The 12,820-nt window shown below is 39.2% G+C and overlaps 1 protein-coding gene across 5 annotated transcripts in view; it reads left to right on the top strand.

The window, feature by feature from the left end:
• ccdc33 (coiled-coil domain containing 33) overlaps nt 1–12,820 on the top strand; it is a 51,597-nt gene that overhangs the window by 22,465 nt on the left and 16,312 nt on the right. For 3 of the 5 annotated variants that reach the window (XM_039695233.2, XM_089127733.1, XM_089127732.1), the window contains one exon: nt 1,656–1,790. The exons of the other annotated variants lie outside the window; for them this stretch is intronic. The gene's annotated coding sequence lies outside the window, so the exon portion shown is untranslated. The remainder of the gene's footprint in view (nt 1–1,655; nt 1,791–12,820) is intronic. 5 annotated transcript variants of the gene reach the window in all.

A 12,820-nucleotide genomic window follows, 5' to 3' on the forward strand; every position in this document is an offset into this window, starting at 1 on the left:
ATAACAAATGAAGCAAAGCAAAACAGCAAAATTGCAAAGCAAAACAAACAAATAATAAACAAAGAACAGCAAAACACAACCAAACAAAAATCACAGAAAAACAACAAAACAAGACACAAAAGCAAACAGAAGTAAAGTGGGACACTGATGAAATTGGGAGCCTGGTTATTGGTAAAATATGATGCCAAATAGCCTAGCCCATACCACAAAACAATTTTTAAAGTCGGTATTAATGTCTTTTATTCCCAATTGTGACGTATATCCAAGTGAAACAAAAAAAAAAAAAAAATGAAGGGCGGGACTTGATTTTGACCCTCCCTTCCAGGGGAATTTTTACAAGTATGAAAATTACGATGTCACGTTAATAAAAAATGCAGGATCAAAGATAATTTATAATAAATACTGCAATATTCCAAAAAATAAGAATTGTTGATTTTATGGTGAGTTTACATCGCTAAAAGATGTTACACGAAGTTTAGCATTACCTGCGATTACCTACATTTCCAAACAACCTGAATTAAGAATTCACACTCCATGTTTATTCAGTTCCATGCCGTGGATCTCAGCGCCAGCAGACCTGTGTCAGATCAGACTAAGAAGCCCAAATGTAATTGTACGGAACATCTGGATTAGTCCTGCTGATGTGTATCCGCTGGTAATGACATTAGTTGGAGTCTGGTGAGCCATTTCCAGCACACGGCGGTTCTCAAATAGTCTTAGAGAGCATGGATTGCCGGCTGATGGAGACCATCCATTGGTCTTTTTTTCGGCTGGACGGGGCAGCATCTCCTCTCACAGGAAACAATTCTTCCCCGAGCCCTCATGTGTCAATTAAAACAACATGACCCAAGCCTCTAAAAGGCTTTTATTTCAAGGTTATCCTGGGTCGACCTCTCTAAGAGCTTGTTTTCTCTCTCTCACCCTCTTGCTTTGAATCAGTCATGTGAGTAATAACATGGATTAGAATTCCTCTGACATGCATTTGTGTTGCAATGAAGGTACGTTTACAGCTCTTGATTGCTTAAAAGGTCATGAAACATTACGGAAAACACAAGAACATGCCTTTGAAGATGTTAACAGGCAACACTGGAATTTTTATAGTCTAATTAATACTTTGAATTTGCTTTTATTTTTACATTTCAGTTTACGTTTTAGTAATCTTGTGTGCTTTTGTCGTTTTCGCTTGTGAAATATTTCAATTTGGCTTTAATTTATATTTATTTCAGTTTGAGTAATTTTAGTACTTGCTTATTTTAAGTTGGCTGCCAAGGCAAGATTCCATTTCATTTTTATTTAATTTTAGCTTTATTTAAATTAATGGAAACAATTTTTTAATACATTTAGCTTTAGTCAACAAAAACAATAAGACATGTGTTCAGAGGAAAACTTAATTTGGGGGGTTACTTTTGTCTTTAGAGTCTGAAATCATATAACTTATATTTTATTTAATTTTTTTGTTCAAATTTTTTAAACTTATTAGGTATAAATAGACTAAAACCTGTTGAAATACAGACTTTCGGGATGCTTTAAAGGAGTCAAACCTGGTTTGTATTCTAAGACAAAGTTGTCCAAAGTGCTTTACTACAACGGGCAAATTCACAAGAAGCATGATTGTGTTTAAGTCTATTATTATCTAGTATTCTTTCTGATCCCAGACTCCATTCTAACCGAGATTGACTGCCGTATCCTGCCCTGTCCGGATCCTCAGTGTCCGACTGAGACATTTATCTTCCCAATGATGAGCATAACCCAAAACCAGAGCAGAAAGAGCCTCTATCACACCACTAGCGGTGAGTCACTTCCTGTTTTTCCTTCCTGTTACTCTCTTGTCTGGATTTTACATCTGTTTATTATTGTCCAGCGATATATTTAAAGTTGCATGGTACATTCACCTTTACCCACAAACTCATGTAAAGCTAAATATACTGCTGCACAATTGTTTATCCTGAAAAGATGCATCTTTCATCCAAACCCTCAATCACATCTGCAATGTCTTTTCTTTCACTTGGCAAGATTAATATGAAAAAATGTTTAAACATTCAGTTTCTGTAAGGCGTATGGATTATTTTTTTTTGTGCATGAGCTGTCAAAACCCGCCAGATTGAAGCTGATCAATATTCAAACTGAGTACAAATTTCTAATTCATCAAGTCTGCTTATATAGTATTGATTTTTTTGTTCTTCCTCTGGATGCCTTGAAAAGAATCTTATTAGCCTTTGCCAGCAGACTAAAACAATGACGGACATTCATGAGAATCAAGACAAACCTTTTAGATGTCTTTTCGAATAGAACAATGTGATGTTAGGCCATTTACTGTAAATATATTTTGGGACCCGTATTCCCATAATCTCTGTAAAATATGATTTAAAACAACCCCATATAGTTTACTTCTGACCTAGTTTAGCTAGTCAGAACTTAGTAGCAAAGAAAACGTGTTGTTCAATATGTCACCATCTCTGCTGATATGTATTTTTACATAATAAAGCCAAAGTAAGACATTTTTTCATTCATGTGGATGTGGATGGATGGATGGATGGATGGATGGATGGGTGGGTGGGTGGGTGGATGGTTGGGTTTGGATGGAAGGGTGGGTGGATGGGTTGGTGGGTCTATGGATGGATGGGTCGATGGATGGATGGATGGGTGGATGGATGATGGGTGGATGGATGGTTAGGTTTGGATGGGTAGGTGGGTGGATGGATGGATGGATGGATGATTGGGTTTGCATGGGTGGGTGGGTGGATGGTTGGATGGATGGGTGGATGGATGTGTCAATGGTTGGATGGATGGATGATGGGTGGGTGGATGGTTGGATGGATGGGTGGATGGTTGGATGGATGGGTCGATGGATGGGTCGATGGTTGGCTGGCTGGATGGGTGGGTGGGTGGATGAATGGATGGATGGATGGATGGATGGATGGATGGATGGATGGATGGATGGATGGATGGTTGGATGGATGGGTGGATGGATGTGTCAATGGTTGGATGGATGGATGATGGATGGGTGGATGGTTGGATGGATGGGTGGATGGATGGGTCGATGGTTGGCTGGCTGGGTGGGTGGGTGGATGGATGGATGGATGGATGGATGGATGGTTGGGTTCGGATGGGTGGATGGATGGGTGGTTGGATGGATGGGTGGGTGGGTGGATGGATGGATGGTTGGATGGGTGGTTGGATGGATGGGTGGGTGGGTGGGTGGGTGGGTGGATGGATGGATGGATGGATGGGTGGTTGGATGGATGGGTGGGTGGATGGATGGATGGTTGGATGGATGGGTGGATGGATGTGTCAATGGTTGGATGGATGGATGATGGGTGGATGGGTGGATGGATGGATGGGTCGAAGGTTGGCTGGATGGATGGATGGGTGGGTGGATGGATGGATGGTTGGGTTTGGATGGATGCAAGGGTGGAAGGGTGGATGGATAGGTGGGTGGATGGGTAGATGAGTGGCTGAGTGGATGGAGGGAGGGATGGATGGATGGATGGTTGGATGGGTGGATGGATGGATGGGTCGAAGGTTGGCTGGCTGGATGGATGGATGGATGGATGGATGGATGGATGGTTGAGTTTGGATGGATGGAAGGGTGGATGGATGGGTGGGTGGATGGGTAGATGAGTGGGTGAGTGGATGGATGGATGGATGGATGGGTGGATGGGTGGATGGATAGGTAGATGAGTGGATGAGTGGATGGATGGATGGATGATGGGTGGATGGGTGGATGGATGGACGGACCGACAGACATTATATGGCAAATTAAAATAATACATAATTTGCTAAATAAATCGAATAGAACACTTTGTGAAAAAAAGAAAAATAGGCCAGTTTTACATATCCGTGTTTTACACCAGTCTCTCCAGCAGTTCAGTGTCAGTCATGTTAGTCCACCTTGCAGTTTGAAAACACCGTTTTCTATTGGCTGGTTTTATTCCCATCAGGAGTTGCTCCAGGTTCACTTATAAAATAATGCATGCAGTCTTGCTCCACTAGCACAACATAGTACTGTAATTTCCTCACACACACACACACAGACGTGCCGCAGGCTCTCTGGTGTGTGTTTTGTGAGCGTAGCGGTAGACACAGACTGAATGCAGGCACCCGAGCTGTTGGGCAGAATAACAGGATGCTCTGTGAGTTTGAGCATCTCCTTCATACGGGACGGTGGTCCACAGGGAACAGCCTTCCAGTTTTAGGGCCTCGAGCGGGTCACGGTGCAGAGTGGACCCACAGTGACACCTAGTGGAGGGCCGGATCTGCGTGTGTGTGCATGGTGTAATGCAGTGTTAGTATCACATCTAGTTTTTTTATCGTTACGGCATAATTGTTTTGCTTCGCTTTGTGTGATTTTGTTTATTCAACTTTTAGTAGGCCTAGAAAGGACACAAACAATTCAGAACCAGAGGGGAGGAAAAGCTTTGGTAAATGTGAGCCAAATTCAAGCTTGCAGTGTTTGCTCCTGGAAAACTGTTGCTATAGGGGATTTGTGGATGGTTGCCAGGGCGTTGCTAGATGGATGCCAGGGTGTTGTTATAAGTTTGCAGGGGTGTTCTGGGTGGCGACCTACGGTATTTTGAATAGTTGGGCATTTCTAGGGTGTTCAGGTGTGGTTACCATTGCATTGCTAGATGGTTGGTACAGTTTTGGATAGTCGCCAGGCCATTTCTATTTGGTTGCTAGGTGGTTGTTTACTGGCCCAAGTCAAAACTGCTTACACCATGATTTTTAGGGTTAGGGTCAAAACAATTTGAATGGTTGGCATGGTGTTGCTTGACGGTTACTAGGGTGTTCTGAGTGGTTGTGAGCGTTTTGCCAGATTGTTGCTAGGGTGTTCTGGGTGGTTGCTAGGTGGTTGTTTTAATGCCCAATTCAAAAGTGTTTACACTACGCCCACACAACTTTTTTCACGAATTTTATCATCCCGACGTCAAAAGTCTACGGTCTAGTCGTTAATCACTTAGAAAGGCACGCTTCTCCGCAAGATTTAAAGGTGTTATCCACGTCCCTAGTTTTCCCAGTGATACTCTAAATGATCATATGGGATTTATAGGTTTGAATCCAGTATGCGACGTATCCCAATCCGGTTCTCTACATCGTTCCACATTATCTCCTATCTTTCTGGTGAAATAAATAGACACAAAGCCCAGATAATGTACGATTTTCTGTCTATATGTGCAAAGAAGCAAACATCACAAATAGTTCTCATATTGAATCCGCCGTTTTTTTATGCTTGAGCTCCACCGAACACACACACAACTCTCCTTCCACCTGTCGTCAACTCTCTCTCTCCAGCTATAGGCGCCAACTCTCACTCTGACCCCACTTTCATATAGAGTTTTTTCCTTTGACTGGCTTCACTGCACTGTCAAGGTCATGAATAACACCCTTCTCTATCCGCCAGCCCTGGATTCCAACAGCTTATTCAAACCTGTAGACCTCCACAGCGGGCATACACACCGCTCAGCTGGCCTTGACAGACAAAGGCAGAGCCAGGCTGTCGGGATTGGGTGGCGTATCTGTTTATGTAGGCGGCGTGTGGGTGGATACTTGAGATAGGCAATCACAGTTCTGCAAATTCAAGGCCGTTTTCCCCGACAACAGGTGCTTTCAAGCATTCAAGGCTGCCTTTTTGTTAATTCTTAGCATTTGAATAGCATACTAATGTAAAGTCAACTCAATCCATGTCTCTGTCGTGTAACTACATCTGCGTCCCTCAGAAGGTCACGTATTTTTTGGCTCGTCATGCCTGTTTTGGAGCTGCACACACAATGTGAATTGCGACGGTCTCAATTTCCGCAGAGCGAGACGGCTTCATTAGCACCTGCGCTATCAGCGGTTATTTACTGCGGTCCCTGAGCTCCACGGACTCAACGACGCTCCTGCCGAGCTCTGATAAGAGACTCCAGTGGCTCGCTGAGGAGAAGAGAGGGATGGAAAAGGCGGGAGGCTTTTTGTGTAAACAGGTTCTGCCGGGATGCTTTGAACACTGGAGATGAACTGTATCTGTTTACAGCAGCTCGGTGCACGAGAGAGGAATGCAAAGTCGAAGAAAAGAATAGTGAAAAAAAAGTTTGGGCCGTCATTGAACCAGTGCAAGTCTTTAATAGAAATTGTGTGTAAATATTGCATTTATTTTCTGCAAATTGTTCAGTAAGGCAACTTTTTTTTCTCTAGATATTTTATGTAATTCTTTCTTATCAGCCAGTTGCTTAAAGGAGTAGTTCACTTAAAAAAAAAACTAAAAAAAAACTTTTGCTGATAATTTACTCACCCCCATGTCATCCAAGATGTCCATGTCTTTCTTTATTCAGTCGAAAAGAAATTAAGGATTTTGATGAAAACATTCCAGGATTTTTCTCCATATAATGGACTTCAAATAGAGCCAGACCGATATTATCGGCCGATATTACGCATTTTCCAAAATATCGCTATCGGCAGTTATAATGGCCGATAAATGAATATTTCAAAAATAAAATAAAAATGGACGAAACACGCTTTAATCATCTCTCCTTGGCCTGTTATATTGAAAATGTATGTTTTACAATTTGCAGGATGACGTTATCAATTGCTAAATTATGACTCATCATAGACTAGCTAACCACAAAGCTAGCTAATGCCACTATCGTCAGTGGAAGACCGTTAACGTTAACATTAATGAACTTGGAAACCACAATGAACTTTTTCTGCCTAAATAAAGTAATGATTACTATATTTATAACTAGCATATCTCTAGTTACAGTCCCTGCATTGTAAAATGTAAGTTAGACTTGCGAGGTGTGAACATTTAGACATAGAGAAAAAGTATCAAACGTATCTTGTGCAGAAAAGTTCGCTTTTCTTTTACACGTGTGTGAAATCCAACAATATTTAATTAAAAAAAAAAAATATCGGCTGATATATTGGAATATCGGATTTTACAACCCAAAAATATTTGTATCGGTATCGGGCTTCAAAATCCTTTATCGGTCGGGCTCTATAACCAAACTGTTCAAGGTCCAAAAGACAGTTTCAGTGCAAACAAGCGAGTTTTATAAGCTCAAATGCAGTGTTTTTGAATGATTTCTGAAGGATCATATGACACTGAAGACTGGAGTTATGATGTTGAAAATTCAGCTTTGGCATCAGAGGCTAAAATGGAGAACAGTTGTTTTAAATTGTAATAATATTTTTAAAAAATACAGTATTTTTCTTCAAAGAAATGTTGCCTTTGTGAGCATAAGAGTCTTAAAAAGCAAACAATCGACAACGAAATCTGTTTTTGTTCATACAATCAGTCAATTGGTGTCAATGTGGTACCAAACATATACCATTTTGCAAAATATATTCTTTTGTGAGGAGAAAATGATGTCAGAATTGTGATTTTTGGTGAGACTATCCCTATAAATTCTTCCTCCATTCTCCGACACTGTGTTTTTTTCTATATGAGCTCAATGCTTACTAATGGCCCTGTCTATCTCCCCATCTTAAGAGACCTTACACTGAGCTGTCATTATATAAATCAGGGGGTAGAACACTGTCTGAATAACAGTGGGGTCAGAGGTCATCTGCTTCCCTCCCAAAGTGATCCTTTTTTAATCTGCATTTTGTTCCATTCCTTTATGCTAGGGGTTTGATTTGTCACTCTCAACGTCAAAAATTCAATTTCCGTCCATGTACTCCATGTCTGCAGCCTCAGATAGAGTTGCTGGCAGCATTTAGATTGTTATCTCCCACTCAATTGAATATATACATCCTTCTCTGTATAGTTTAAAAGTAAATCTGTATGTAAATGGCTGAGGAAGCACTACGGCACAATGCAGCATTGATTCGGACATGTTGGACCATGTGGTATAGAGTCAGTAAAGGGAAAAAGCAATCAGAGTAATGAACTCCTGCACAGTGATTCATTTTAAACCAATTCTGTTAAGTGTGACTGTGCTGTAGGTTAGACTAACCTCATATGACCACTAAAGAGGCGGCCAGACTAGATTCATTTCGGACTATGAAAACTGATGTTAAACTTTATGTAAGATATTACAATTAAGGAACACCTCACAAGCATGAACAATGATGTAGAAGACTGAATTAATCTTGTTTTTGAACAAATTGGTTGAGTGATTGACTCACTAATTAAAAGAGTCACTTGTTTCATTCAATGTATTTGTTTATCGAGTGAATGATTCAGCGAATCTCTCAAATAAAGTCACTTAATTATTCATTTTAATCAGTAAATCAGTTGAGTTAATGATTTAATGACTCATCCATAAAGACAGCCACTTGTTTTTGTTCCTGAATAAATCAGTGTTTGAATAAATCGGTGTGATTCACTGATTCATTCATAAAGACTGTAATTAGCTTTGTTTCTGAATGAATCAGTGTTTTGAATGAATCGGTTGCTTAATGATTCAGTGACTTACTCCTAAAGACGCTTGTTTTGCTCCTGAATGAATCGGTGTTTTGAATTAAACGGTTGAGTTAGTGATCAGTGAATCACTCATATAGACTCATGTTTTGCCCCTGAATGAATCAGTGTTTTGAATAAATCGGTTGAGTTAATGATTAGTGAATCAATCATAAAGACGCTTGTTTTGCTCCTGAATGAATCAGTGTTTTGAATGAATCGGTTGAGTTAATGATCAGTGAATCAATCATAAAGACGCTCGTTTTGCTCCTGAATGAATCGGTGTTTTGAATTAAACGGTTGAGTTAATGATCAGTGAATCACTCATATAGACTCATGTTTTGCCCCTGAATGAATCAGTGTTTTGAATGAATCGGTTGAGTTAATGATCAGTGAATCAATCATAAAGACACTTGTTTTGCTCCTGAATGAATCAGTGTTTTCTGTTTTGAATGAATCTGTTGAGTTAATGATTCAGTGACTTACTCATAAAGACGCTTGTTTTCCTCCTGAATGAATCGGTGTTTTGAATGAATCGGTTGAGTTAATGATCAGTGAATCACTCATAAAGCCTCATGTTTTGCTCCTGAATGAATCAGTGTTTTGAATGAATCGGTTGAGATAATGATTCAGTGACTCGCTCATAAAGATAATCAATTGTTTTGTTCTACGAATGAATCATTGTTTAGGAATCAATCATTTGTCTCACTCATAAAGACATTCGCTTGTTTTATTCCCAAATAAACTTCTGAACGAATCAAGACAAACCAACCATTGTATCATAAATAATAATGAATTAAAAAATTCTATGCATCCGCTATTCACATTAATATAAATGGAAATGAGATCTCACAAACAAATTGAACTAATATATGAATTAATTCAAGCATAGTACCCTGAAAATATGTAATCTGATTTGATGTCGGCATCACTTATCTTCAAACAAAATTGATATCGAATGATGGGATATCTGCTGCTTTAATGGAGGTGCCCACTAATGCATTTTCTAATAAAGACGTGTATCATACAGCCACAGGCTTGGAGAGAGCACTGATCTGAATCCGATAACCGGCCGCAGACCTGCCAAAGTATCAAACATGAATCCCATCATGCTTTTTAGTCTTCCCATCAATCTCCCAGACTGCCCGGCACCTATTCAAAATATTCAAATATTCATCTCTAATTCAGGTGTGTCCGTGAGTAATTAGAGGTTGAAAAAGATCTAGATGTGTACAATTAATGAAAATAGCTTCAAATAAAAGTTTACTTCAAAAAGCGCATTTCAAAGCCGTTCTTTGGTCGAAACCTTCTGCCTTTTGGGCATAAAAACCATTGTTTTTAATCAGCAGTCAGCCGTGTGTAAATGTCAGATTTGGTGTACGCCATTATAGGTGCTGCATGTTTTGCGCCATTTAAAGGTCAATGGAGCCTTGTGGGAAACACAGACTGCAACAGATGCTTTTAAACATGGTGAAGTGCCACTTGTTGGGGATTTAAGAGATTTGCATTGGATTCTGGGTAGTCAGTGCACTGAATGTGTGTATTACAGTCCCATCCCTGTGGGTATTTCAATTAAATGTTCTGAAAGTGTTCGGGTTCTCCTCTTCTCTGGTTATGTCGAGGTATTTTCCCTCACTAAATTTCACATTTTGTTTTCCGTTTCTAACCCGGTTTAGTCAGAAATGCTGAAGGGGAGCCGATGCGTCCTTCAACAAAAGCTGCTGTCCTTCACACACACACACACACACATTCACTTTGCTGACGAGGCATTACTGAGATCTTGCCTAGCCAGTCCCGCTCACTTGGGATTCAACTGATTTAATTCATGTAGTGCTGATGTCATATCCAGAGGCAAACAATGGGACGTAGTTGGATTTAAGCCGTGATAATGATGTTTTAGAGTAATACGTGTGAATTAGGATCAGTCATTGAAGCTTATATGTGCACGATCACATCCAATAAACATGATTACACCAAACAAATAAGATTATCAGCACTGCGATTTTAAATTATTGGTGAAAGGTCTTGGACTGCTCAACTGAAATGTATTTCATATTCTGTACATAGCGTATTTAAAGGGATAGTTCACTTTGAAATTAATTTTTGGTATGTTTTATCTTACCTCAAGGGCACCCAAGATGTAGGTGTCTTTGTTTCCGCAATATTTTCAATTTTTACATTTTTAGGTCAAACCGTTCTTGTCTGTCAGTCATATAATGGAGGTCTATGGTCACCACCTCAAAGAGCATGCACAGAGAAGTCCAAATTAAACATGATTTAATGACTCGTAAATGTAAGTACGCATTGATTGCCTAAGACACGAAAAGAGAAAACGAACAGTATTTATATCGTTTTTACCTCTTGTAACCACAGCGACCCCAGATCACTTAGACGTGGCTGTGGTTACACAAGGTAAAAACTATATAAATACTGTTTGTTTTCTCACGCAAACCACTCGTTTCGTGTCTTAGGCCATCAATGTGTACTTACATTTACGAGTCATTAAATCATGTTTAATTTGGACTTCTCTGTGCATGCTCTTTGAGGTGGTGACCATAGACCTCCATTATATGACTGACAGACAAGAACGGTTTGACCTAAAAATATCAAAATTGAAACTACTGATGAAACAAAGACACCTACATCTTGGATGCCCTTGAGGTAGGCTAAAACATACCAAAAATTAATTTCAAAGTGAACTATCCCTTTAATAATAACATAACATATTCATAATGTACATACATTCACTATAGAATAAAATCTCAAAACAACTAGAATTTTTTCTAGTTGTTAAACATTATTTGAGCATTAATAAAATATAATATACAGATATATATATATATATATATATATATATTATGCAGTAATATACAACTAACCATGTATATTTTTATTTTTTAAATAAGGGAGGAGTCAAACATTACTAGCATAAATTAAAGAAGTTGATCTCTGCTTCCTGTTAAGGGAAGAGGATGTGGATCTGACCGATGCATTAAAAATTAATCTGGCTTTCAGATTGTACACACACACACACACACACACACACACACATAGAAAAGAAAAACAGACGCTGTGTTCGGCTTGTGTTTCATTCCCTCATCTGAATCGCCTGGCAGGGGGTGTGCTTCTTTAAATTGAACATTAATATGAATGAGACACTTTGGAACAGATTGCTTTTTCACATGTCTCATTTCAGTGTGCTTGTGATGGGACTTTTATTTATGCAGGCAAATAAATGTGTGTTTTTGTTGTTTTTCAGGATAATGTCCTCGTAGTTGACTTGAACGTAATGCTTCTCTGTATGCGTGGCAAGTTTTATGAAGTGGAACGGTGAAATTTGGGTCTGTACTGTATCTCATAAAACTATCATGTGACTCCAGAAGATTTGGACGTAGCACACAAGCTGATGGAATTTTTGTGATACTTTCCCTTTAAGAAACTCAAAAACAGCAGGGGTATGAATCTATCCTTTCATTTTTCTTCACAAAGACTCTTCTTTGTGTCATGCGCACACACACACCATCATCGGTACCTCCATTAACACATCCAGGCGCCTGTCACTAGGAGGGCGAGAGTCGACAGTGAAAGTGTGAGAGAGAAAATTGCAGGCCGTTTTAAAATCAAAAGGTCTTCGAGACCAGACTGAAAGCGATAAAATGAATGGGGGAATGAAACCTGATTCATTTGTAAAAATTCATGGTTTTTATTAGCAAACAGGATTTTCCCTGTTCTTTTAAAAATCATAAAAAATTGGCATGGTATTGATTGACCATGGTGTTTGAATGGTGTTTTGACAATTCAGAGCCCCCGAATCACAAATACGAAAAAACGCATACGAAATTTTCGGCGTGCAATGGCCTTTACTCTTCATATTTGGTTTGTTGCTGTTCGTTTCGCAGAATTCACACACTTTAGCCTAAAGTCGGCATTAAATGGAAGTTGTGACGTTTTTTCTTTCCTAATGTGACATCCAAGTGAGATGCTTCTCGAACAAGAACAAATCTAGGGCGGGACTTGATGGGAATTGATTGGATGGTTTGCTATTGGTGGATCTCATACACTCTCAGAAAAAAGGTACGAAAGCGGTCACTGGGGCTGTACCTTTTCAAAAGGTACACTTTTGTCCATTTTAGGTACTAATTTGTACATTTTAAGTGTTGATATGTACATTTTAGGTGCTAATAGATGCTAATATGTACATTTCAGGTACTAATATGTACATTTTAAGTGTTGATATGTACATTTTAGGTGCTAATAGGTGCTAATATGTACATTTCAGGTACTAATATGTACATTTTAAGTGTTGATATTTACATTTTAGGTGCTAATAGATGCTAATATGTACATTTCAGGTACTAATATGTACATTTTAAGTGTTGATATGTACATTTTGGTGCTAATAGATGCTAATATGTACATTTCAGGTACTAATATGTACAT

The sequence above is a fragment of the Pimephales promelas genome, chromosome 25 (genome assembly GCF_988280905.1).
Source record: "Pimephales promelas chromosome 25, fPimPro1.hap1.1, whole genome shotgun sequence".
Lineage (NCBI taxonomy): Eukaryota > Metazoa > Chordata > Actinopteri > Cypriniformes > Leuciscidae > Pimephales > Pimephales promelas.